Genomic DNA, 21,576 nt, shown 5'->3' with positions numbered 1-21,576 from the left:
ACTCACTTTGGAAAGGGGACAGAAGAGTAATAAAAATTGCACCTGGCTCAGCTGCAATATAATAGAACACCAAGTAGACTTCTGATGTGTTTGAATCTAGTCCCTGAATCTAGTTCCTGACCTTCAGATAGCACTTCTGGACCCACCTGAAAGTTGGGAGATCTTGTCATCCTGGATAAAAAAACAAACAAACAACAACAACAAAAAAAAAACCAGGTCTGACTAACTTTGTAACCTGCTGATTGCAAAACCCAAGGGCCTTGACTGAGCATAAGTAGCATACAGGGAAATGTTACTGCAGACCTGCAGTGAGACTCAGTGCTATGCTGGCTTCAGGTATGATCCAGTCCAATCATAGCAGTGGTGGGCACATGGGTATCTGTGTGACTCCACTCCCAGCTTTTGGTGACACATTAAAAAGAGAGAGAGAGAGAGAGAGAGAGAGAGAGAGAGAGAGAGAGACTCCATGTTTAGAAAAATGTAAGGAAAGAGAACAAGAGCCTTTGCCTGATAATCCAGAAAATTCTCCCAGATATAGTAAAAAATCATCAAGGCAGTACTTCTAAGAGTCTGCAAGAATCAGTGTTACTGGACTTGGAGTCCCCCCTAAAGCACAATGAAAGTAGTAAATCTTTACATATAAAGCATAACATTAAATATAAATGGACTAAACTATCCATTAAAAAGACAGACTGAATGGATAGAAAAGCAAGACCCATTGATCTGTTGCCTACAATAGACACACTTCATCTATAAAGACACACATAGGACTGAAAATAATGGAATAAAAAATGATATCTCATGCCAATGAAAATCAAAAAAGAGTCATTACACTTATGCTAAACAAAATAGATTTCAAAACGAAAACTATAATACACAAAGAAGGTCAATATATAATGATAAAGTGGTAAATTCAACAAGACAATATAAAGTTTTAAACATATATGTACCAAACATTGGAGCACCCAGGTATATAAATAAAACATTGTTATGGCTAAAGAGACAGATAGGCCTCAATACAATAATAACTGAGGACTTCAACAACTCATTTTCTGGATTGATTATATATTACAGACAGAAAATAACTAAAGAAACATTAGACTTACTTTTCACTATATATCATATGGATCTAGTAGACACTTACAGAACATTTTATTGAAAAGCTTCAGAATATATATTATTTTCCTCAGCACATGGATCTTTCTCAAGTATAGACCTTATGTTAGGTCACAAAACAAGTCTTAAAACATTGCAAAAAATGAAATAATATCAAGCTTCTTTTCTGACAATAGAAGCAAACAAGAAATTAATAACAAGAGGAATTTGGGAAACTTATACTAAAATACATCAAAATAAGCAATATGTTCCTATATGATCATTGGGTCAATAACAAAATTAACAATAAAATTGGAAATTTTTTCGAAATGAATGATAATGGAAACAATACATACCACAACCTATGGGATGCAGCCAAAGCTGAACTCAGTTGGAAGTTTATAGCTTAAGTGTCTACATAAAATAAGAGTAAAATCTTTAAATAAACAATCTAATAACAACATGCAAAATAAAAGGTAGAAAAGAAAGAGCAAGTGAAACCTGAAAGTAGAAAAAGAAAATAAATATCACATGAGAAGCAAATAAAATTGAAATAAAATAATACAAAAATCAATGAAATAAGATGATGTTTTAAAAGTTAAACAAAAATGGAAAAAAAATAACTTTAGACAGAAAAATGAATAAAATAAAAACTAGATCCAACTAAATCAGAAATGCAAAAGGAGACATTAAAATGAATGCTACAGAATTCAAAAGATCATTAGTGGTTACTAGGAGTAACTACATGTCAATAAATTAAAAAATCCAGAAGAAACAAATTCCTACATACATACAACATACCAAGATTAAATCCAAAACCTGAACAGAACAATAATAAGACTGAAGCCATAATAAAAGTCTCCCAGTAAAGAAAAGCCAAGAATCCTGTGGCTTTGCTGCCAAATTTTACCAAAAATTTAGAGGGTAATACCAATCCTACTCAAACTACTTTAAAAAATGGAGGGGAAGGGAATATTTCGAACTTCATTCCATGATTCCAGTATTCCTCTAATACTAAAACTAGGCAAGGGCACATCAGAAAATGAAAATTATAGGCCAATATCTCCGATGAATATTGATGCAAAAATTCTCCAACAACATACTAGCAAACTGAATTCACCAATATATTAGAAAGATCATTCATCATGACCAAGAGTGATTTATCTCTGGAATGCAAGGACAGTTTAACATATGCAAATCAGTCAATGTGATACATTATATCAACAGAATGAAGGATAAAAGCAATATAATCATTTCAATTGATGCTGACAAAGCATTTGATAAAATATAACATCCCTTCATGAGAAAAACATGCAAAAATCTGTGCATATAATGAATATACCTTAATATAATAAAAGCCATACATGACAGGGCAATAGCTAGTATAATACTGAATGGGGAAAAACTGAAAATCTTTTCTCTAAGGTCTGTAACATGACAAGAATGCACACAGTTACCACTGTTATTCAACAAATTATTGCAAATCCTAGCTAGAGCAATCAGGCAAGAGAGATACAGAATATACATACTGGAAGAAAAAAACATCAAATTATCCTTGTTTGTGAATATTATCTTATATTTCAGAAAACCTGCAACTCTTGAGTCCATTTTCACACTGCTGATAAAGACATACCTAAGACTGGGTAATCTGTAATGAAAAAGAGGTTTAATGGACTCACAGTTCCACGTGGCTTGGGAGGCCTCACAATCATGGTGGAAGGTGAAAGGCATATATTGCATGGAAGCAGACAAAAGACAATGAGAGCCAAGCAAGAAGAAACCCCTTATAAAACCAGACCTCATGAGATTTATTCACTACCAGGAGAACAGTACGGGAATAACTGCCCCCATGATTCAATTACCTCTCACTGGGTCCCTCCCACAACATGTGAAAATTATAGGAACTACAATTCAAGATGAGATTTGGGTGGAGACACAAAACTAAACCATATCAACTACACACACACACACACACACACACACACACACACACACACAAAATATTAGAACTAATAAATTCAGTAAAGTTGCAGGATACAAAACCAACATGCAAAAATCAGTAGCATTTCTATATGCCAAAAGTAAACTATCTGAAGAAATAAAATGTAATCCCATTTACAATAGCCACATGTGAAATTAAATACCTAGAAATTAACCAAAGATATTAAAGATCTGTACAATAAAAACTAAAAACTTGTGAAGAAAATTGAAGACAACATCCAACAATTGAAAAATATTTCATGTTCATGGATTGAAGCAATCGATATTGTTAAAATGTCCATAGTACTCAAGGCAATCTACATATTCAAAGCAGTTCCCATAAAAATGCCAATGACATTCTTCAGAGAAAGAGAGAAAAAATCCTACAATTTATATGAAACCACTAAAGACCCATAATAGCCAAAGCTACTATAAGCAAAATAATAAAAATGGAAGAACCACATTCATTTACTTCAAATTATGTTGTAGAGCTATAGTAACAATAGCAGGGTACTGGCATAGAAAGAGACACAGACCAATGGAAAAGAACAGTGAACCAAGAAACAAACACAGACACCTACAGTGAACTCATTTTTGAAAATGACTTCAAGAACATAGACTGGAGCAAGAACAGAGTCTTCAATAAATGGTGCTGAAAATGCAAACAATAAATGGTTATTCATGTGCAAACAATGGAATCTACACTCCCAACTCTCACCAAATACAAAAATCAAAAGGGATTAAAGACTTAAATCTAATACCTCAAACTATGAAATAGCTGCAAAAATCTTTGGGGGAAACCTTCAGGACATTGGTCTGGGCAAAGAATTCTTGAGCAATACCTTACACGCACAGACAACCAAAGCAAACACAAACAAATGAAAACACGTCAAGTTAAAGAGCTTCTACATGGCAACGAATACGATCAACAAAGTGAAGAGTCAACCAACAGAATGGGATAAAATATTTGCAAATGACCCATGTGACAAGGGTTTAATAACCAGAACATGAAAGGTGCCCAAACATCTCTGTAAAAATACGTCTAATAATCCAATCCAAAATTGACAAAATATTTTAATAGACACTTCTCAAAAGAAGATATGGTAAACAGGCATAGGAAAAGGTGCTCAACACCACTGATCATTAGGTAAATGCAGATCAAAACTACAATGAGATATCATCTCACCCTAGTTTAAATGGCTTACATCCAAGTAACAGGCAAAAAGAAATGCTGGAGTGGATGTAACAAATGGAAACCCTTGTAGACTCTTAGTGGTAATGTGTATTTATACAGCCACTGTGGAGAACTGTTTGGAGGTTCTTTAAAAAAAAAAAAAAAAAGACATGAGCTACCATGTAATGCAGCAATCCCACTGCTGGGTGTATACCTGAAAGAAAAAAAAAATCAGTATATCAAAGATATATCTGTACTCCCATGTTTGTTGTAGCACTGAATACAATAGCTAAGATTGAAAGCAATCTAACTTTCCATCAATGGGTGTATGGATCAAGAAAATGTGATACATACACAATGGCAAACTATTCAGGTATAAAAAATGAGATATAGTCATTTGCATCAATATTAATGGAATTTTAGATCATTATCTTAAGTAAGCCAGGCAGAGAAAGAGAAGCGTAAGGTCATATAAAAATACTGCTTTATATTTGTAAATAGCATCATGCATCTCATGAAAAACAGTTTGAGATATTGGGAAACTATGAAACTCATCGTGGTAGATACAAAATTTGCAAAAGTTTTAATTTTCCTTGAATTTTCAAGTATTATAATTGGCAGTAGCTACCGTCCCTTGCTTTATTGAAGTGGCATACTCATTTATTTTTGAGGAAATGTCTGCAAATAACCAAGTCTGAAGAAGCATCATTTTCGTCTGTTTTTTTCTTTTTAGGGAAAATAATATGTTCCATGAAATACAGTAGCCAATGCAGTTCATAACTCAAATAATTATACAAATGCTTTTTCTGAAGATAACCATCTCACATCAGTATGTGATTTAGAAGTGCTTTATGTATACTTCTCATTTTGTCATATGGCTAATTAAAAAGACATGTTAAAGAGTGGAACAGTAATTAAAATTAATCGTACTTTCTGCTTCGTCAAGTACATTCTTAAGTGAAACTAGAATTTTTTAAAACTTGAGAGCACATGACAGTGAAGAAAACAAAGGCTACTTGTACAGTTTAATGCCAGTTTCTTAACTTATGCTAAGGTACAAGCTCTAATACTTATTATTGGTTTTATACCCTCAATATAAATGTCTAAACAGTGAAAAAAAAGTTTTGACTTTGTGGACACCCTCAAAGCTTTGTGGGGAACCCTTGATGTGTATATGGAGTATCAATGCCATATATCTATAACTTGTCACTCAAAAATATGGAAAGATAAAGCCTTTGTTCTTTTATTTCTACCCACATTGTTTGAAAGCTGATTCTGAAGCTGTTTATTTTTCTATACTTCCAATCTTCCCTTCTATCTTAGTTTGAGTCTGCTGGGAAGCAAACTCCAAGACAATATGAGGTATGCAAAAGATTTATTTATGGAAGGAGCAGGAGGTGAGGAGAGCCTTCATACTGTAATTCAGTTCTGACACCTCTGAAAGGGGAGAGAAAAGAAAAGAGAATTACGTAGACAGAGATTAGCATTAGCAGGGCAGGTCCAAGGGTCATTTAGCCAGAACCATATGCAGACATCAAACCAAAGCCTGCCATTATAGGGGTTCTATGTCCCTCCACAATAGATCTTAGTATCTTCACTATATTTAGTCATTGACTCGGTGAAGCCCATGGGCAGTGAGACTTTGGTAGGCAAGTAGTGGTAGATTCATAAGGACAGTGGCAAAGACTATCACTCTATCATGCTCCCTGCAGCCTGACATCTGAGTGGCACATATTCATAACCCTGTAATTTATCCCTTGAACTAAACAAATCCACTTGTCCAAGCAAGTTTTTAGACATCATCTATGGTTCACAGAGTTCTATCTTCCTGAGAGAAATCTTAAAAACTAGAGTTTTTTGCATAAGCTACAATCTCTGTCATTGTAATTGATCTTAGGAACACAACTGGTACTTATCTTTATTCTCTCTTCTCCACTATATATTATTGATTTCCTTTAGCGTCGACTATCACTGTGGCAGAAAAGTAGAGTAAGTAAGAGGCTGCAAAAGTGTTTCTAGGTCTTAGGGAAAAATGAGGGGATATGCATCAGGACATTTACTTGCTCAACGTTTCACTCTGCAAGGTCTCTCCATGGAGGTAATGCAGAAGGCACTGCCACACAACAGTTTAAACTTTTGGAGGTGAATCTTACTCTCAGTATCATAATATTATGAGACATTTTTACATACTTTGATAATATCAGTGCGGATATCTTCTGCCTGGTAATTCCAAATGCATAGAATCTTATTAAGCCTTAATATTTACTTTACAAGGAAATACAAAAATTCACAGCTAAATCCTCCTTAATAACAGTTATTAGCTGGCATTTGTTATATACTTAATGGTTCCTGCTGTTTCTGAGAGGTAAATACAGTCCTACAGCATCTAATTTTCCTTTGAGCCTATCATCAGGACTCACCTACAGATACCCAAGGATATTCACCTCTTAACCACTTCCTTGAATTTTATTTTATGTGCCTTTATTTTATATTGATAATAATCATTGGTTTCTTCAAAAATATGCCTCCCAAAAGTAACACCATACTTCTATCTTTTGGGAAATAAATTGAATTCGATTTCTAACAAAAAGTTGAGAATATCATTTCATTTCTCCTCACTTGTTTTTTGTTTTTGTTTTTGTTTTTGTTTTTACATTTAAGGAAATCAAGACCCAGCATTTAAAAACTGTGACATTTTCAAACTAAGAAAGCAGGTTAATGGCAAAGTTGGTACTAGATGGAGGTACCATCAAAAGGCTTCCAGGTAAACAACAGAAATGTCCAACCTGAGACAACTGCTATGTGGCAAAGTGAGAACTAAATGAAACAGTGGGACAACAACAGATGAGGACAAAATTTGATAGTATTAGTGTAAATTTCCATCTTCTTTGATTTGACTTTAACAAATGCATTAAATTTTAGTAATCCTACCTTTGTTTTAGTATGTTCAGTGGCTTTGCCATTCTCATTTTCCTTTAGGGCAGTTATAAATATAAAAGAAATTATATTTATAATCAAATATAGAGATAAGATAAATGTTGTCTCATGTGTTATGAAAAAGATAATTACCATGATAACAAGCATATATTGAATGTAATTTAAATGCCTGTATTCATCATCATTCTTTGCTTACAGGCCAAATTGTACAAAATGTCATGCACATAGCATCACAATTGTCCAAATACTCCTCTCCAAACAGATGTGCTAAAACCCCTTTGTTTGGTTTCACTTCTCTTCACAAAATTTTCTACCTAGCTTGCTTCAGTCATCTCACAATGTGGTAGTTTTTAGATCTCTAACAGCCCACAATTGTCTCTTGTTTTTCTCTCAGTTATTCTCCACTTTTCTGTTCAAGTGAAGGAAATAATATGCTATGATATACTGGCTAGCCTTTGACCTCTCACAAAGAGTTACATGTCATCTCCCACACCAGGAAGCTTTACGGAGCAATTCAACCTTCCTTGCAATTTCATCTTTTATCTGGAACTGGAGCTAGGGGTAGCAGAAGGTGGAGAAGTAAAAAATTTTTTTAAAAAAGTGAAAAATGTTATTTGTATTGAATATATCAAAATGTTTATTATTTCAATTTCCCTTAGAGTATGCTAATATTTTCTATGTGTTAAACTTGCACAAGTCACTAAATGTATTTAGAATTCAATATGGTTATATTGATCAAGGTAGGCTAGATTTTGCTATAGTAACAAATAAACCTCAGATTTCAGTGACTTAAAATGAGAAATTTATTTTGTACTCAGATGACATATCTATCTTTGTTCCACAAGGAAGCTCATCTGTTGTAGGTACTCATACCCCACAGGTTGTCAGAAACAGCCATCATCTAGTACCATTGCTTGCTACTATACCAGAGGAAAAAGAAGACCCTGTCATGTATTACACTCTTAATTAAATGATACAGTAAGGAAGTGACACAGTCACCTCTGTTCACACTCATCAGACAGAACTAATTCAGTGTACATTCCCAGAAAAGGAAACAATGTATGTGGCAAACACACCTAATGGCTATTACAAAGGAAAAAAAAATGTTTCTTTTGTTTTCCTGTCTTATGATTTTTTAAAAAATATTAAAACATAACTATCTTCATTTTCAAAAAAATATATATGTGACTCCAAGGATTATTTTTCCCTAACTGCCCAGTAAAAATGGGAATATCCTCTAAATTGTCCTGACAAGTCTGCCTTCTGCTTAGGCACTTTGGTAAGTGCCTCACTATCTTACCAAAAGTAAGTGATCTCACTATCTAAGATTCTTATATGTAGACATGTATCATTGTTATTCAAGACTAGTGTTCTTATATTTGGCTGAAATTTGATTTGTCATAACTTTATTTCTCCTGGTTCTTCCCTCTAGAAAAATCAGAATTTATTCATCTCTCAGATATCAGGGGGATTGTTTCCAGATTTCCAGGATCCCCACCACACACATACACACACACACACACACACACACACACACACACACACACACACACACATTATCCAAATCTGCACACACTCAAGTCACACTGTTGGCCTGGCAAAACCTGGATATATGGAAAATTGGTCCTCTGTGTATGCAAGTTTCACATTCCAAGATACTGGTTTGGTTGAAAAAAATCCGCATATAAGTGGACCTGTGCAGTTCCAACCTGTGTTGTTCACAGGCCAACTATATATTAATAATAGCAGAAATAATGATATGCATATATAAATATACTCATTTAATCATGAAAATAACTCTATCCATTAGGCAGATTACTGTCTCCATGTAAACAATGACTACTCTTTTCCATAACACCCTTTTAAATGTATGAAAATAAATATGTGCTAACCATCCTCATTTTCTCCAATTATTTCTCATGAAATTAATTCTAAATACTTTATCTCCTTCTTTGTCCTATTCTGAATGTACTAGTTTGGAAATATTATTATGATGCTGTGGTTCTCAGAAAGAACCATAATACTCTAAATATGGTTAGAACAAGACATAGCTAAATAGGATTTTTTTTTTCAGTTGTTATCTTACATTACTAGTGGTATAATGTACATGAGTTGTTTAGTTTATTTATGTGTCTGTTTTAGAAGCTTCAAGTCAATCATTCAGCCTGATTTAATTCTAATTTCCTTTTAGAACCTCAGTCCAATACCTAGACTATAGTTCAGTTTAAATATTGCGTGATAGATTAAACCCTGTGCTTTCCTCTCCAACTTCTCTGAAGTAGTTTTCTGTTTGCTGTACAAATTACCACAAACTTGGTGATATAAAAAAACACAAATGTATTGTCTTACTTATGGAAGTCAGAAGTCTAAAGTATGTTGGCAAGGTTGTATTTCTTCTGAAGATTACAAAAGAAGATCCAATCTTTGCCTTCTCCAGCTTCCAGAGGCTACATAAATATCTTGGTTTATAACCTCACATCACTGTGACACCTGCTTCCATCATCACATCTTCCTATTGGACTATGACCTTCTTTCCTCCCTCTTATAGGGACCATTGTCATTACATTTTGCTCATGTAGATTGTCTATGATAATCTCCACATCTTGAGATCCTTAACTTAATCACATCTTCAATGTTGCTATTGTCATGTAAGCTAATATATTTGCAGTTTCAGAGGATTAGGATGTAGATAACTTTTTAGAGCTATTATTTTGCCTGCCACAATTTCCTATAACTTGTCTCCTTTCTCATTATGCTTCAGCCACCCAAACTGTATCATTCAGGGTTTTAAATTACAAGTAACTGGGATGTATGCTGAATAATTAATGAGAAAATGAACTTATTACAATAAATTTTTAAAAATTGTTGGAAGAATTAAAGAATCAGGCTCCAGGCTATACATACAAAAATAACAGCCAAAATTATCTTCAGAACTGGTGTCATGAGAGAATCACTGCAGCTATTGAGCACTAAATATGCACCACACCATTTCTGAGCCAGGAACATAACTTTGCAGCATCATTATGACTACTGAAGAGTAAAAGGCTATTGTCTCCATGATGACTCCATCTCTTGAACCAAAATTTCAAATGGCTATGTCTGACTATTGAAGCCTGAGTCACATTTCTGTCCCCTATTTCTAAGTGTGTGAGTAACAGCTTTCCAAAGAAACCGTACCAATAAGAGATAGATGACAGAGACAGAGACACAGAGAGAAAGATGACAAAGGATTTTATTAGGATATTGGCTCACATAACTGTGGAGACCAAGTCGTCACATGACAGCTTCAAGCTGGAGATGCTGGCTCCGTCAAAGTCAAAAGGCCTCAGAACCAGGAAAACCAATGTTGTAACTCCCAGTCCAAAATCAAAGGCCTGAGAACTCAGGGCAATGCTGGTGCAAGTCCTGGGGTCCAAGGGCTGGGGAACCTGGGGTGGTTATTCAAGAAAAGAGAAAGAGTGTATCACAGCTTCAGCTAATGGATGAACACATTCACCCTTTCTCTGTTTTTGTTGTTTCAGGGCATCCAGAAGATTGGATGGTGCTCACCCACATGGAGGGCAGATCTTTCTCACCCAGTTCACTCAACTCACAGGATAATGTCTTCTGACACACACCCAAAAATAAGCTTTATCAAGTTTCTACATATTTTTTAATACAGTCAAGTGGCCACCTAAAATTAAACAGTAAGGAAGGTCAAAAAGTCAAATACTTAATATTTAATCTCTAGAAGAAAAAGGCATGAAGAGTTAAAAAGAAAAGACTTCTCAAAACAAAGAAAATAATTCAAGATTTCAGATTTCCTGAACAAATTACAGTTTCACTTGGCTGAAGATGTCTCAAAATCATGGCAGAAGGTGGAGGAGCAAAGGCATGTCTTACATGGTGGCAGGATAGAGAGTGTGTGTAGGAGAATTGCCCTTTGTAAACCAATCAGATCTCATGAGACTTACTCACTATCACAAGAACAGCATAGGAAAAAACTATCCCCATGATGCAATTCCCATCCACTGGGTCCCACCTATGACATAATTCCTCCTTGGAATTATGGGAGCTACAATTTAAGATGATATTTGGGTAGGGAAAGTCAAATTATATCAGCCATTTTGTCAATAGTTTTTTCCATCCAAGAACATGGACATATTTGCATTTATTTGTCTCATTAAATTTATTTCAATAATATTTTACAGTTTTCAGTGTAAAATGTTGCATTTTTGGTTAAATTTATTTCCTAACATTTTTGATGTTTGGAAACATTATTTTTGATGTCGTCTTTTTTACAATTATACTCTAAGTTCTGGGGTACGTGTGTATATTTTGCAGGATTGTTACATAGGTATACACATGCCATGGTGGTTTGCTGCATCCATCCCCCTGTCATCTACATTAGATATTTCTCCTAATGTTATCCCTCCCCAATCTCCCCATCCTCTGCTATCCCTCCCCTAGCTCTCCCACCCCTCAACAGACCCCAGTGTGTCATGTTCCTCTCCCTGTGTTCATGTGTTCTCACTGTTCAACACTCACTTATAAGTGAGTATTTGGTTTTCTGTTCTTGTGTCAGTTTGCTGAGTTGCCTTCTTAAATGTAATTATTTCTTAATTTCCTGTTTGGATTGGTCATTGCTTGTGTTTGAAGTAAAACTCACTTTTTAAATTTGATCTTGTATCTTTCAACCTTGTTGAGGTCATGTAACAACTGAATAGTTTGTGTATTTCTTAAAGTTTTCTGTATATAAGATAATGTTATCTGTAAATATTTGCTTTTTTCTTTCCAATCTGGATACATTTTACTTGATTTCATTGTATTGACTGATTTTTCTGGCTGAAGCATCTAGTGAGATGTTGACTTAAAGAGGTGTGAATGAATATCTGTCCTCTTCCTAAATTTAGATGGACAGCTTTTAGTTTTTCACCATTAAGAATGATATTAGCTCTGTGTTTCAGGAAAAAAACACTCAGCAAACTAGGAATATCAGGGAACTTTCTTAGCCTTACATATTTTCAGTATCTATTTTATTATTATTTTTCACCAGTTATTGATATTATGAATTATATTAATGATTTTCTAAAATGTAAATAATTACTACAATCTTTGTATTACTACTTCATGATCAATATATATTATTTTCAATATATTGCTGAATTCAATTGCCAATATTCTATATTGTATTTATGGATCTCTATTTCATAAATTCAGCTGTTGTTTGTATTTTTCTATGTTTCATGCAAATTGTATCAAGATTATACTGTCTCTATAGGATGTACTGAAACAATTTTCTTTTTTATGCTCTAAAACAGATTAATAGAATAAAACGGTATATATTATTACAAGAAATAAAATTATCAAAGATGAATTTTTATTATACCAGGGTCCTTTAAAAGGAAATATATTTTTACACTTGAAGTTTTTATTTCTTTATCATTGCAGATTTTTAATTTTCTTCTGAATCTATTTTGTAAATTTATATTTTCTAGTAAATTATCAGTTTTATGAATATTTTCTAAATTTTTATTCACTTACAATTTTTATTCTTCAGACATCTATCTATTTTTGTCTTTATTGTTGTTTTATGTTTTACTAGATTTATCTGTGCTGGATTTATTCATCTCTATGTTATGATCTTCTATTCATTTGCCAAATTTACAATTTATATCTTTACCGAAATAAAAGAAATTTGGATTTTATGTAAGATTATAAGTTTTTAGAGGGATAATAGTCTAATTTGTCTTTATTAATCAGGTCAGTATGAAATGTACTTGATTGTTCAGTACTTGAAGTCATAACCAAAGTAAAAACTATCTGATTATAATGCACTGTAATTTCAGATGAAGTATCCAAAAGCAAATTACAAGCCTTTTTATTTCTCAGGATAAAATTCTGAAGACTAAAATAAGATTAATTATCAACATTGTACTTTCTTATATTGAAAATAACTAGCTATTTTTCTTTAAACATCAATGTCTTTAAAAGGTCTTTTTGTATTTTGATTGAAGATGCATATAATTTAACTTACTAATTTTATTACTTTTTATATGAAATATTAAAAATGATAGACTTATGTTTAGGTGTAATATATTTATCCTTTGTAACAAAAATCTGAAACAACCCACAATTTAAAAATGGACATACAAGATATTTTGAAACATTTTTGTCAAAAACCAATGTTTCCTAAACTGTTGTGCAAAAAGAAAAAAAAAAAAAAAAAAAACCTACATCAGAATGACTTGAGAGCTTGCTAATATTGCAGAATCCTGGGACCTATGTAAGACTTGGGCAATGATATAACTTGGACAAATCTTGTAATACACTATAATCCCCATGAAGGTATGTAGCAAGATGGTGGAATAGAATGCTCCACCAATTATCCCCCCAAAAAGGACACCAATATAACTACATTAAAAAAAAAAAAAAAAAAAAAAAAAAAAACTTCATAAGAAACCAAAATTGATGAGTACTCAGAGTACTCAGTTTTCTTTCTATTTCTGAAAGAGGCATTGAAACGATAGGAAAAACAGTCTTAAATCACAGATGCTATCCTTTCTCAGTGTCCTAGTGTGGCACTGTGGTGCTGACAGTGTTTCTGTGTGCAAGGGAGAGAAGACCACAGCAAGTGTAAGTCATTCAACTCAGTGCTGCCCTCTTATAACAGAAAGCATAACTGGACCAAACTCAGCTGATGTCTGTTCATGGAGGGAGCACTAAATCAGTCTAACAAGAGGAAAATTTCTGAGCCCAGTGGTGGGAACTTCATTTCATATTAACCTTGCCACCGAGGGCTAAAGTGCTCTGGGGCCTAAATTAAACTGGAAAGGCAGTCTAGACCACAAAGACTGCAACTCCTAGAGGAATTGTTGAGGGGCCATGCAATCTACTGGGATGTCAGCCTAGGTAGCTAAGAGAGTTCTGGAATTATCCCTTTTCTACTTCCAGGTTGCATAGCTCCTAGCTCCAAAAAAGACATCTTCTTTCTGATTAAAGAGAGGAGAGGAAAGAGTGGAAAGAAAATTCCCACTTTCTCTTGCATCTTGGATACCTGCTTAGCTACTGCAGAATAGGGCACTGGTAAGAGTCTTGCAGTCTCCTTTCTAGGCCCCAAACCTGGGATGACATTTCTACACATCTTAGACCAGGAGGGAACATGCTGTCTTTAAGGGAAGCATGCAGTCTTGGAAGAATTTATCACCTGCTATCTGAAGAGCTCTCGACACCTGAAAAACCAACAATGATATTTAAGTACCATACCAAGGGCCTTGGGTGAGCCTCTGAGGTTTAATGGCTTTGGGTGAGAATCAGCACATTTCCGGCTGTGGTGACGATGAGGCCAGACTCCTTATGCTTGAGAGCAGTAAAGAGAAAGTAAAGCGAAATTTGCCTTCACCTTATAGAACACCTTGGGTGCAAAAGTGTAGAGCAACAAAAGGATTCTTGGGGTCCTTAATTCCAGGGCTTGGCTCTCAGATGGCATTTCTGGACCTGTCCTGGGCCAAAATGGAGCCCCTCTCCTGAATAGGGAGTCTCAGGCCAGGCAGTAGTCATCACAACTGACAGAAGTGCCTCTGTGCCTTAAGAGAATATCATCAGCAGTCTGACAATACTCCCTCTGGGCCTGTGGTGGCAGCAGCCACAGGGTGATGCTTCTCTGCTTTTGGAAAGGACAGAGACAGTGTAAAGGAATGCATCTTGTGGTTTCAGTGTAAGTTGAGCTATAGTACATTAGAACACCAGCTAGACTTCTAAGGATTTTGACTCTAATAACTGGCTCCCAGATGGCACCACTGATCATGTTCAGGGTCTAGAGCCACTCACTGCCTCTAATGGAAGGATATAGACCTGGCTGGCTTTGCCACCTGCTGAATGTATAGTACCAGGGTCTTGAGCAAACATAGGCAATAGGCCGGGAGTGGTTACAGCAGGCCCTGGACAAGACTTAGTGCTGGGCTGGAATCAGGTCCGATCCAGTACAATCCTAGTGGCCGTAGCCACAAGAGTGCTTGTGTCACTCTGTCTCAATCTCCAGGTGGCTCAGAACAGAGAGGCAGAAATAATCCATTTGTTTTGGAGAAAGCAAGGGAAGAGAACAAGAGTATCTGCCTGGTTATCCAGAGAATTCTTCCAGAGGTTGTCCAAGACAATCAAGGCAGTACTTCATTATGAATCTTCAAGAACCACAGTGCAACAGGGCTTGGGGTGCCCCCTAAAGCAGATACAGCTTAGAACATAACACCACAGTGCTTTGAATATTAGAAAGCCTTTTAAGGAAGGACAAGTACAAACATGCCCAGACTGTGAAGAGCACAATGAACACCTATCTATTTAATGCCCAGACACAGAAGACTCTTTACAGGTATCAAGACTACCTGGGAAAATGTCACGAAACCAAGCGAACTAAATAAAGCATCAGGTAAAATTCTAGTGAAAAATAGATATATTACCCTTCAAATAGAAAATTCAAAATATCTGTGTTGAGGAAACTCAAAATATTCAAAGTAACATAGAGAATTAATTCAGAATTCTATAAGATAAATTTAACAAAGAAACTGAAATAATTAGAAAGGAACAGAAATTCTGTAGCTGAGAAATGCAACTGGAAGACTGAAGCATGCATCAGAGTTTTTTAATAGCAGAATGGATCAAGCAGAAGAAAGAATCAGTGAGTTTAAAGACAGGCTATTAGAAAGTGTACAGTCCATTTTTAGGTCATTGAGGAATCGCCACACTGTCTTCCATAATGATTGAATTAATTTACATTCCCACCAACAGTGTAAAAGTGTTCCTATTTCTCCACATCCTCTCCAGCATCTGTTGTTTCCAGATTTTTTTAATGATCGCCATTCTAACTGGTGTGAAATAGTATCTCAATGTGGTTTTGATTTCCATTTCTCTAATGACCAATGATGAGCATTTTTTCATATGTTTGTTGGCATCCTGTATGTCTTCTTTTGTAAAGTATCTGTTCATATCCTTCGTCCAGGAGACAAAAGGAAAAAAAAATAAAACACAATGAAGCACATCTTAAGTACCAAGAAAATATCTCCCAAAGGCAAAATTTAGGAGTTACTGACCTTCAAGATGAGGTTAAAAAAAAAAAAAAAAAAAAAAAAAAAAAGAAAGAAAGAAAGAAAGAAAAATAGTAAGTATATTACAAAAGATAACAGAGTACTCCTCAAACCTAGAAAAGTATACCAATACCCAAGTACAAGAAGGTTGTAGAACACCAAGCAGATTAAACACAAAGAAGACCTCAAGACCTTTGCTGTTCAAACACCTACAATTCAAGAATAAAGAAAAAAAATCCTAAAAGCAGTAAGAGAAAAAAACAAATAACAAATAACATACATTGGGCTTCTGATACATCAGCTGACTTTTCAGTGGAAAACTTACAGGCAAGGAGAGAGTGGCAAGACATTTTTAACATGCTGAGGAATTGTTTTTTAACCCTAGAATAGTGTATTTGGTGAATAATCATTCAAACATAAAACAGAAATAATGATACAAATAAAGTACAATGAGATATAAACAGAAACAACAAAGAGTTAAAAAACAGGAGGACAAAGTTAAGGAATAGAGTTTATGTTAGTTTTTCTTTTCTTTTTTCATTTGACTTGTTCATTTCTTTCTTTATGCTAACAGCATTTTTCTCAGCTTACAATAATGGGTTATAAGGTGACATTTTCTAGTCTCATAGTAAACTCAAACAAAAAAAAAATACTATGGTCATACAACAAATAAAAAGGGAGGAAAAAAGCATATCATCAGAGAAAATCCCTTCACTAAAATAAGACATGGAAGAAAGAAAGAAGAAAGAGGTGACCAGAAGATAACCAGAAAACAAACAACAAAATGGCAAAAGGAATTTTTAAATCAAAAATAAAATTGAATGTAAATGAATTAAACTTTCCAAACAAAAGATATAGGGTGGCTGAATAGATTAAAATGTAAGATCAAACGATCTGTTGCTTATAATGGCACACATAGACTGAAAATAAGGGATGAAAAAAGATATTCCATGGCAATGGAAACCGAAAAAGAGCAGGAGTAGTTATGCTTATTTCAGACAAAATAGATTTTAAGACATAAGAAAATAAGAAGAACGGATGGATACTATATAATGATAAGGAAGCCAATTTAGCTAGAGGATATACCAATTTTATATCTATATATACCCAACACTAGAGTGCTCAGATATATAAACCAAATATTATTAGAGCTAAAGGGAGAGATAGACTCCAATACAACAATAGCTGAAGACTTCACTCAATTTTTCAGCATTGGAAAAATATTCAATAGAAAATCAGCAAAGAAACATCAAACTTAATATATGCTATAGACCAAAGACTCTAATTGGCAATTATAGAACATTTAATCCAATGGGTACAGAAAACACATTCTTTTCCTCAGCACATAGATTATTCTCAAATATAGATGATATGTTAGTTTACAAAGGTCCTAAAACATTTAAAAATTTTGAAATAATAGAAAGAATCTTTACTGACCACAATGTAATAAAACCAGAAATCCATAAAAAGATAAGTTTTGGAAAGCATACAAACACATGGAAATTAAACAGTATGCTCCTGAATAACCAGTAGTTCCATAAACAAATTTATGTTTGTAAAAAATATTAATTTTCAAGAAAACTTTAAAAAATTATTGCAAGAAATGATAAAGGAAATACAACGCATTAAAGACTATGTGATAGAGCAAAAGAGGTAGAAAGTGGGAAGTTTATAGTGCTTAGTGCCTACATTGAATAATAAGAAAAACTTCAAATAAGTAACTTGATGTCATTTTAAAGCAGTAGAAAAACTAAGAGCAAACAAAATGCAAAAGTTGTAGAAGAAAAGAAATAATAAATAGCAGAAAAAAATGAAATTGAAATAAAGAAAATGAAAATAATCAGTAAAATGGAAAAGATGTGTTTTTCAAAAGTTAGACAAAATCAACAAAACTTTAGCCAGGCTAAGAACAAAAGAGAGAAGATCCAAAGAAACAAAATCACAGGTGAAAATGGAGACATTAAAATCGATGCCACAGATATTCATATGATCATTAGTGGCTACTATGAGCAACCATATACCAATTAATGGGAAAATCAAAAATAAATGAACAAATTATTAGATACGTACAACCTACTATATTGAACAATGAAGAAATCCAAAACTTTAAAACACCAATATTAGATAATAAAATCAAAACCACTGTAAAAATACTTCTAGGAAATAAAAGCCTGAGACCAGAAGACTTCACTGCTATATTCTACCAAAGGCAAGAATAACTAGCACCAATTCTATTCACACTATTCAGAAAAATACAGGAGAGCCTACTTCAAAACTCATTCTATGAGGCCAGACTACCCTAATATCAATGATAGAGAAAGATACATTAAAAACACTATGAGCATTAAAGGCCAATATTTTTTATGTATATTGTTACAAAAATCCTCAGTTAAATACTAGTCAGCTGAATTCAACAATACATTTAAAAGATCATTCATCATAGCACAGTGTGATCTACCCCAGGGATGCAAGGATGGTTCAACATATGAAAATCAAGCAATCAACAGAATGAAGAACAAAATCTATGTGATAATTTCAATTGATGCTGGCAAAGCATTTGATAAAATTCAACATACTTTCATCATAAAAACTCTCCAAAAATTGGGTATTTAAGGAACATACCTCGACATAATAAAAGCTACACACAACAGATCCACTGTTAGTATCATACTGAATGCAAAACAACTGAAAGCCTTTCCTCTAAGATCCAAAACAAGATAAGGATGTCCACTGTCCCCACTGTTACTTGATGTAGTAGTGGAAGTCCCAGCTAAAGCTTCATAATTAGAATGGAATAAGTCAAAATGTCCTTGTTTGCAGATGATATCACCTTACATTTGTAAACACCTAAGGAATCCATAAAAAATCTATTAGAAATAATAATCAAATTCAGTAAAGTTACAGGATACAAAATCAACACACAAAAATCAGTATCATTTCTATACGCCCAAAGTGAAAAATCTGAAAAAGAAAATTTAAAAGTAATCTTACTTACAATAGCCACTAATAAAATTAAATAGCTAGAAATTAACTTAACCAAAGAAGTAAAAGACCTCTTTAATGAACCTCTAAAACACGGATGAAAATTACTGAAAGGGGCAACAATAAATGGAAAGATAGTCCAAGTTGATTGTAAGAATTAATATTGTTAGTTTTCATACTACCCAACGCAATCTACAAATTACATGCAATACCAATCAAAATACCAATGACAGCCTTCATAAAAGTAGAAGAAACAATTCTAAAATGTATATGGAACCATAAAAGACCCAGAATAATCAAAGCTATTTTGTGTGAAACAAACCTGGAGAAACCACATTACCTGACTTCAAATTATACTACAGAGCTATAGTATCCAAACTTTATGGCTTTGGCATAAAAATGGACACACAGAATAGAGAAACCAGAAATAAATTCACACACCTGCAGTGAAGTCATTTTTTACAAAGGTGCCAAGAACATACACTGGGAACAACACATTCTCTTTAATAAATGGTGTTGGGGAAGCTGGATATTCATGTGCAGAATGAAACTAGAACCCTATCTCTCACCATATACAAAACTAAAATAAACATGGATTGAAGACTTAAAAACATGCAGCTCAATGACAAAAAAGCAACAACACACAAATAACCTGATTTTAAAGTGAGCAAAGGACTTGCATAAACATTTCTACATAATTCTCATATTTTCATACACAAATGGCCCACAAGTATATGAAAAGATACTCAACTTCCCTAATTATCAGTGAAACATGAAATCAAAAACCACAAGAAAATATCACTTTAAGTCTGTTAAGATGACTTTTATTAAAAAAAAAAAAAAAAAAAAAAAAAGAACATAAAAAGAAATGAACACATTTGTGTGAGGATGTAAAAAAAAGAAAGCCCTTGTACCCTCCTGGTGCAAAAGTAAATTGGCACTACCATTATAGAAAACAATATGGTGGTGTCTCAAAAAAATAAAATAAAACTGCCATATTATTCAGCAATCCTTTTAGGTATATATGCCAAATAAAATTCATATTTTGAAGACATATTTGAACGCTCTTGTTCATTTTAACATTACTTACAATAGTCAAGATATAAAAACAAATCGAGTCCATTAAAAAATGGATAAAGAAGCCAGATGCAGTAGCTTACACCTGTAAACCCAGCACTGTGGGAGGCCCAGGTGGGGGATCATCTTAAGTCAGGAGTTAGAAGCCAGCCTGGCTAACATGGTAAAATCCCGTTTGTACTTAAAATACAAAAAAATTAGCCAGGCGTGGTGGTGTGTGCCTGTAATTCCAACTACTCTGGAGGCTGAGGCATGAGAATTGCTTGGGCCTAAGAGGCAGAGGTTGCAGTGAGCCAAGATCGTGCCATTGCACTCTAGCTTGGGCAACAAGAGAGAAACTGAGTCTCAAAAATGAAAAAAAAAAAAAGGATAAAAAATTGTCATGTATATACACAACAGAATATTATTCAGTCTTAAAAATTAGAAAATACTGCCATTTGTGATGACATGAATGAACCTGGAAGGCATTATGCTTAATAAAATAAGCCAGATGCAGAAAGACATATACACATACCTGATCTCACCTATATGTAGAATCTGAAAATGTCAAATTCATAGAAAAAGAGAGTAGGATTGTGGTTATCAGTGGTTGGGGATAGAGGCATATGAAAAGATGTTGGTCATGGAAAATAAAGTTTTAATGATGCAAGATTAATAAGCATTGAAACCTAATGTATAGCAATGTTACTAAAATTTACAAGAGATGAGGCTGCTACTGACATATATATAGAATAATGGTTCCAAAATAAACTATATATGTATAATCAAATGAATTTCTACAAGAGTGACAAGACCATTGAATAGAAAAAAGAATAGTCTTTTACCAACTGGTGCTGGAAAAACTGGATATCCACATGCAAAAGAATGAATTTAATCCCAATTTGGTACCATATACAAAAATTAACTCATAACAGATGAAAGACCTACATGAAAAAGCTAAAAGTATAAAACTATTGAAAGAAAACATAAGTCTAAATATATATGACTTTGGATTATGCAAGATTTTAAAGATACCACAAAGACCACAAAACCAAAAATATATAAATTTGACTTTCTAGAAATTAAAAAAAATTGTGCATCAAAGTATATTGTTTAAAAAGTAAAGATACATCCTACAGATAACATTCTGGTATCCAGTTTACAGAACTTTTGTATCCAGTATACAGAACAACATACAGTTCCAATATACAGAACTTTTGCAAGGCAGTATTAAAAAGACACACAAAAAAATTAACTGGTCACAGCATTTAAATGGACATTTTTCTCAAAATG

The sequence above is a fragment of the Saimiri boliviensis genome, chromosome X (assembly GCF_048565385.1).
Source record: "Saimiri boliviensis isolate mSaiBol1 chromosome X, mSaiBol1.pri, whole genome shotgun sequence".
Taxonomy (NCBI): Eukaryota; Metazoa; Chordata; class Mammalia; order Primates; family Cebidae; genus Saimiri; species Saimiri boliviensis.
The sequence above is the reverse complement of the archived record's forward strand: the minus strand, read 5'-3'. Positions refer to the sequence as shown.